Here is a 7,260-nt window from a genome sequence, read left to right as displayed (position 1 = left end):
AAGCATCAGAATTTTCAATCATTTTTGTGATTCTTTCATACATAGAAGAAACTTTTAATTCCTCACCAATCGTAACACCTGTAATATTTCCTTCAGCTAAAGCTGTAGGAATAATACCCAAAACCTGACTACCTCCAAGATGAGCAGATGTTGAAACAGATCCCATTAACCCAATATTACCTCCCCCATATACCAAGTGAATTTTTCTCTCAGCCAATATCTTTCCAAGATTATTCGCTGCTTCTACAAACACTTCATTTTTTCCAGGACTCGACCCACAAAATACACAAATATTTTTCAATGATTGTGCAGAGGTTCCAGCCATGTTTTTTTACTTTCTTCTTTTTTTTTCTGCGAAAATAGAGAGAAAGATGAGAGATTTTATAGGGGTAATATGTTATCAGGACAAAACTATGGGTCACAGTTGTAAACAGAATAAACAGTAAAAACAATAATGACACACATGCATGTAAACAGTAGTGTGATTGTGGCTCACAATTTTCCTCTGGTTTTACGTCCAGAAACGGCTTCAACGCCTTCTATGAGTCGAGGATATGCTTCCCATCCAATTTTCTTATAAATTGGCAAACAGGGTCTTTTTTAGTCGGATTCCCAAGACTATGACGCTCATCTTGGAATTGTTTCCATAAACGGAGAAGTTCAATATGCACATGTCCACTAGAATGCGTCTCAAGAGTCAATAAGATGTTATCTAAAGACTCCTTACTCAGCCCATTCTTAATGAAACCAATTTTATCTTCTCTGTTATTGGAAACACATCCCAAAGATCTGCATCGTTTGTCACAAGTCCATCTTGCACACTTATGACAAACCCCTAAACTTTTGGCCCTTCGTTTTTTCGCATAAGTGCTTTTTCCTAATCCAGGCAAATACCGAATGAGCAATGATTGTGGAACTTCTCCTCCTAATCGGACCTTAGCTTCTATTACAAGACGAATATCTTCTGGAATTCCTTTTTGCATTAGCAATCTCAATCTTTCACACCTTCCTGCATAAATTTTTCTTAGAACATTTTCAGAAACAGAGGGAAAATATTTACAAATTTTTGAGAGAATTTCATCCATTTTGAAAAGAAAAGAAATGATTTTTTTTTTTTTTTGTATCAGCAATTATGGGAAACTGATTAAACCGACTATGAGAGTCACGGAGTACCGTTATCCGCCATTTAACCGGGAAAATAAAAAGATTAAGGAAACCTGAAATAAAAACAAACAAAATTAAATGCAACACAAAAAAAATCAAGGATCGGAAAGGGAAATAAACTCTTCTTGAAAAATTTCATTTTCTAAAAATGGTTTAAGCCTTTGTCCATTTACTTTAAAAACATCACCATTTTTAGGATTTTCAATATCCACAGCTCCATAAGTATACACATGCTTTACAACATATGGGCCTGTCCATCTTGATCGTAATTTTCCTGGGAATATGTGAAGTCGAGAATTATAAAGCAAAACTTTTTTACCAATCTCAAAAGATTTTCTAAGAATTGTTTTATCATGAAATGATTTGATTTTTGCTTTATAAATCCTTGAATTCTCATACGCGTCATTTCTGAGTTCATCAAGTTCATTAAGTTGCAATTTACGCAATTTGTTGGCATCATCCATGCTTGAATTTAAAGTTTTGATCGCCCAATAAGCTTTATGTTCCAATTCCACAGGCAAATGACAATGTTTTCCATAAACCAACCTATAGGGAGACATATTCAATGATGTTTTAAAAGCTGTTCGATATGCCCAAAGTGCATCATTAAGTCGCAGAGACCAATCTTTTCTATTTGAGTTAACAGTTTTTTCCAAAATTTGCTTTATCTCCCTATTAGCTAATTCAACTTGTCCATTTGTTTGAGGATGATAAGGAGTAGTTACTTTGTGAGTAATACCATATTTTTTCATTAATGAAGCAAATGGTTTATTAACAAAGTGAGTTCCCCCATCACTTATCATGGCTCGAGGAATTCCAAATCTACTAAAAATATTTTCTTTTAAAAATTTGATGACGATTTTATGATCATTTGTTCGACATGGAATTGCCTCTATCCATTTGGAAACATAATCAACTGCAACTAAAATATACAAGTATCCAAACGACGGTGGAAAAGGTCCCATAAAATCTATTCCCCAACAATCAAAGATTTCAATTTCAATAATAGGATTCAAAGGCATCATGTTTCTTTTTGAAATCGCACCCAATTTTTGACAATTTTCACAGATCTTGCAGATTTCGTGGGTGTCTTTAAACAAAGTGGGCCAATAAAATCCACACTGCAAGATTTTTGCAGCTGTTTTCTTTGAAGAAAAATGTCCTCCGCATGCTTCTGAATGACAAAATTTAATGACACTACTTACCTCATTGTCGGGTATGCAACGTCGAAAAATTTGATCCGGACAATACTTGAACAGATACGGATCATCCCAATAAAAGTTTTTTACCTCATTCAAAAATTTTCTTTTATCTTGAGAACTCCATTGCGGTGGCATTTTTCCTGTCACAAGAAAATTTACTATGTTAGCAAACCAAGGTGTAGTAGTAACTGAAAATAGATGTTCATCAGGAAAATTATCGTTAATTGGTGTCATTTCACAAGATGATCCTGTTACTAGTCTCGATAAATGATCGGCTACGACATTCTCGGTTCCTTTTTTATCTTTGATCACAATGTCAAATTCTTGGAGCAACAAAATCCATCGTATCAGTCGTGGCTTTGCATCCTGTTTGGTCAACAAATATCTAATAGCAGAATGATCAGTAAACACGATAGTTGTTGATCCAATCAAATAAGAACGAAATTTATCTAATGCAAATATTACAGCAAGTAGTTCTTTTTCAGTTGTGGAGTAATTCATTTGAGCATTGTTTAAAGTTCTACTTGCATAATATATCACATAAGGCTTACCGTTTCTTCTTTGACCCAATACTGCACCGACTGCATAATCACTCGCATCGCACATGATTTCAAATGGTAAAGACCAATCAGGAGGTTGCATGATAGGAGCTGATGTTAAATGTCGAATGATTTTATCAAAAGCATTTTGACATTCTTGAGTCCACTCAAATGCACTGTCTTTTGTTAAGAGGTTACAAATGGGTTTAGAGATTAAACTAAAGTCCTTTATAAACCTCCTATAAAATCCAGCATGTCCCAAAAATGAGCGAATTTCTTTAATGGTTTTTGGAGGGGGTAAATTGGCAATGACATCAACTTTTGCTTTATCAACTTCAATTCCATGAGATGACACGACATGTCCCAAAACAATTCCAGAAGTAATCATGTAATGACATTTTTCCCAATTTAAAATAAGACCTTTTTCCTCGCATCTTTTTAAAACTTTTTCCAAATTTTCAAGACAATTATCAAATGTATTCCCAAAGACAGTTAAATCATCCATGAAAATTTCCAAACAATTTTCAACCATGTCGCAAAAAATGCTTAGCATACATCTTTGAAATGTTGCTGGGGCATTGCATAATCCAAATGGCATCCTTCTAAATGCAAATGTTCCAAAAGGACATGTGAATGTAGTTTTATCTTGATCTTCGAGTGCAATGGGAATTTGATAATAACCTGAATATCCATCAAGAAAACAGTAGTATGGATGACCTGCTACTCTTTCTAAAATTTGATCCAAAAATGGTAATGGAAAATGATCTTTTCTAGTGGCGTCATTTAATTTTCTATAATCAATACACATCCGCCAACTAGATGGGACTCGACTTGTTAACAATTCACCTTTTTCATTTTTTATCACTGTGATGCCAGATTTTTTCGGAACTACTTGTGTTGGGCTTACCCACTTACTATCAGAAATAGGGTAGATAATCCCAACATCAAGTAGTTTGAGAACTTCAGTTTTCACAACATCTTTCATGTGTGGATTTAATCTCCTTTGTGGTTGTTGAGATGTTTTTGCATTTTCTTCTAAGTGAATTTTGTGAGTGCAAATTAGTGGATTAATGCCCTTGAGATCTTTTAGTGTCCAACCAATTGCATTTTTATGTCTTTTAAGCATATCAACTAATTTACCTTCTTCATCACTTGCTAGTTTGGAAGAAATTACCACCGGATATGTTTCATCTTCTCCAAGAAATGCATACTTCAATTCTTCTGGCAAGGGTTTTAACTCCAATATGGGTGGTTCGTCTTTGTTCTCATATTTTGCATCAAATTCTTTCTCTGATCCTGGTAACGAGTGATACCTGATAAAATCATCAAGATCAATTTCAATATTTTCTTTAACAGTTTCAATTGAACAAATATCTAATTGATCACGAGTACTCCCTTCTTGAATGTTTTCTTCCACAAGAGTTTCAATAAGATTTTCATCTTCACTTTCATCTCCTTTGTCATGTGGTTGCTTACAAAGATTAAACACATTAAGCTCCAAGGTCATGTTACCAAATGACAACTTCATTATTCCATTCCTGCAATTTATAAGAGCATTAGAAGTTGCTAAAAATGGACGACCTAAAATTATAGGAATTGCATTACAAGCTTCGATAGGTTGTGTATCTAAAACTATGAAATCGATAGGATATACAAAGTTATCAACTTGGACCAACACGTCTTCTACCATACCACTTGGCACTTTAACAGATCTATCAGCAAGTAAAAGTGTTACCGAAGTAGGTTTTAACTCGCCTAGATTGAGTTCTTGATAAACTGAATATGGAAGTAAATTCACACTAGCTCCAAGGTCAAGAAAGGCTTTTTTAATCTTTCGTTCTCCAATAATACAAGAAATATTAGGACAACCAGGGTATTTGTATTTCAAAGAATTATTATTTTGAATGATTGCACTTACTTGTTCGGCTAAAAATGCTTTCTTTTTCACATTCAATTTTCTTTTCACAGTGCACAAGTCTTTCAAAAATTTGGCATATGGTGGTACCTATTTTATTGCATCTAATAAAGGAATATTAACTTTTACTAGTTTAAAAATATCATATATATCAGAATTCAAATTTGATTTTTTTTATATTTTTCAATGCATGAGGGAATGGTGGTGACATTGTCTGTTGAACCTCCTCTTCGCAAGTTATGGGTTCCACTTCCTTACCATTTGGAGTTGATTTATCATCATCTTCACAAGGTTCAAGAATGGATTTTTCCACAACCTTTCCACTTCGAAGGGTAATAACAGATTTTACCTGATCCATTGGTTGAGTTCCAGAAGTAGCAGTTTGTGAATGATGATCCTTGGGATTAGGCAGAGGTTGTGAAGGAAATTTACTTTTTTCATGAACATTAAGTGGAGATGCAAATTTAGCAAGAGTATCTTTCAAATCTGTCGTGGTTTGAGCAGTTTGAGTATTGATAGACTCTTGCTTTGCAATGAAAGAATTCAATATATCTTCCAAATTCCTTTTAGGTGGAGGAACATAAGGTGCATAATTTTGAAAATTTTGTTGATTTTGGAAATGTGGTTGTGAAAATTGTGCAGCATTATCATTCTTCCAACTAAAATTTGGATGATTTCGCCAACCTGGATTGTAACTTTGAGAAAATGGTTCAAAATTTGGCCTTTTGAGATTGTTTAAAACATTGGGCTTGTTCATGGAGACATTCTTTAAGAGAAGGCAAAGTGGGACAATCTTTTGTAGAATGATCACTTGTATCAGAGATGTGACATGCAATTTCTTGAACAGATTTTAATTGACCATTCTTTTTCAATTCAAGTGCCTCAACTTTTCTTGCCAAAGAGGTAAATATAGCTTGAAGATCATGTTCATCTTTGAGAGTGTACATACCTCCACCAGATGTAGGAGATTGAATCTTGTTTGATGGTTCGATTGTACCTATAGTGTCCCAATTTTGAGCATTTTCAGCTAATGAATCGAGATACTCAATTGCCTCATTTGGATCTTTATCTTCAAATGTTCCATTACACATAAATTCAACCATTTGCCTATCTTTAGGTGTTAAGCCTTCATAAAATTGAGAAACAACTCTCCAAAATTCAAAACCATGATGTGGACAAAGATTAAGCAATTCTTTATATCTATCCCATCACTGATAAAAAGTTTCTCCTTGTTTTTGAGTGAAAGTGATGATTTGCCTTTTGAAAGAATTTGTTCTATGAGATGGAAAAAACTTTTTCAAAAATTGTTGTTGCAATTCATCCCAAGTTCGAATGGATCCCGATCTATGATTTTGTATCCAAGTTTTAGCTTTATCTTTTAAAGAAAAAGGAAAAATCTTAAGTCGAATGGTGTTCATGCTACAATTTAGATCATTATATGTGTTGCACACTTCTTCAAACTCTCGTAAATGCATGTATGGATTTTCAGAATCTAAGCCATGAAAATTGGGTAAAAGTTGGATAATATCAGGTTTAAAATGGAAATGAGATGCATCGGGGGGAAAAACTAGACATGAAGGTGCACTAGTACGTGTAGGATTCATGTGATCTCTAAGTGTTCTTCGTCTATTATGATCATGTTGAGATTGAATTTCATCTTCATTTTCTTGGATGGGTTCGTCTTCCATGTTTTGTAAAAATAAAGGGTTATTTCGAATGAGTCGACCACTAAGTGTACGTGACCAAATGCTCATGCAAAAAATAAAAACACACAAAAGCAATAAAAATTCAAATAAAGAAAAATAAACTATAAATAAAATTAAATAGAATTGAAATTAAATTATACTTCCCCGGCAACGGCGCCAAAAACTTGTTGTCACTTTAACTGTTGCACTCCCAAGAGCAGGTTGTCCACAAGTAGTATAATTCGGTGAGTCCGATATCGTATCCACAGGGAAGCTAAGGTAATTACAAGTCCACTACAATGTCTTTTTGTTTTGTTTTTGTTTTTGTTTCTTTTTAATTTTAATTGTTTGAATCTTTAATGGGTAAATTTTAATTGTTCAAATTTTAATTTAAGTAGTTGAGATTAAAGGATCCACTCTTGGTATTTTAATAAAGTTAACATTAACGAACAATATTGAAATCCACTTAATAAAATGGTTCCAATATATTAAATAATCATATTTATATTATGTTATAAATTATTATCTTATAAGTATATAATATATACCAAAACTTATAAATGTGGTCAAGTATTTATTGTGCTATATATATTTGTAAACACTAAATCAAGGTTCCCACTTTAAATGGTTGGTAAAACCAAACAAACATTTAAATGGTACCAATAAATTAATACTATGATATATTCATATATAATAAATCAAGGAATCCAAGTTAAATGGTTGGTAAAACCAAACTAACATTTAAATGGTTCCAA

General features: G+C 33.3%; 1 non-coding gene and 1 pseudogene across 1 annotated transcript; one reads left to right on the top strand and one right to left on the bottom strand.

Annotated features, from left to right (window-relative positions):
• Positions 1-539: 539 nt before the first annotated feature.
• Positions 540-5,923, bottom strand: LOC140988332 (uncharacterized; annotated as a pseudogene).
• A 58-nt stretch (positions 5,924-5,981) lies between these two features.
• LOC140989095 (small nucleolar RNA R71) lies at positions 5,982-6,090 on the top strand. Its single transcript, XR_012177439.1, has one exon. It is a non-coding gene; the product is annotated as a small nucleolar RNA R71 (small nucleolar RNA).
• Positions 6,091-7,260: the final 1,170 nt, after the last annotated feature.

The sequence above is a fragment of the Primulina huaijiensis genome, chromosome 11 (assembly GCF_012295235.1).
Source record: "Primulina huaijiensis isolate GDHJ02 chromosome 11, ASM1229523v2, whole genome shotgun sequence".
Taxonomy (NCBI): domain Eukaryota; kingdom Viridiplantae; phylum Streptophyta; class Magnoliopsida; order Lamiales; family Gesneriaceae; genus Primulina; species Primulina huaijiensis.
The sequence above is the reverse complement of the archived record's forward strand: the minus strand, read 5'-3'. Positions and strand labels throughout refer to the sequence as shown.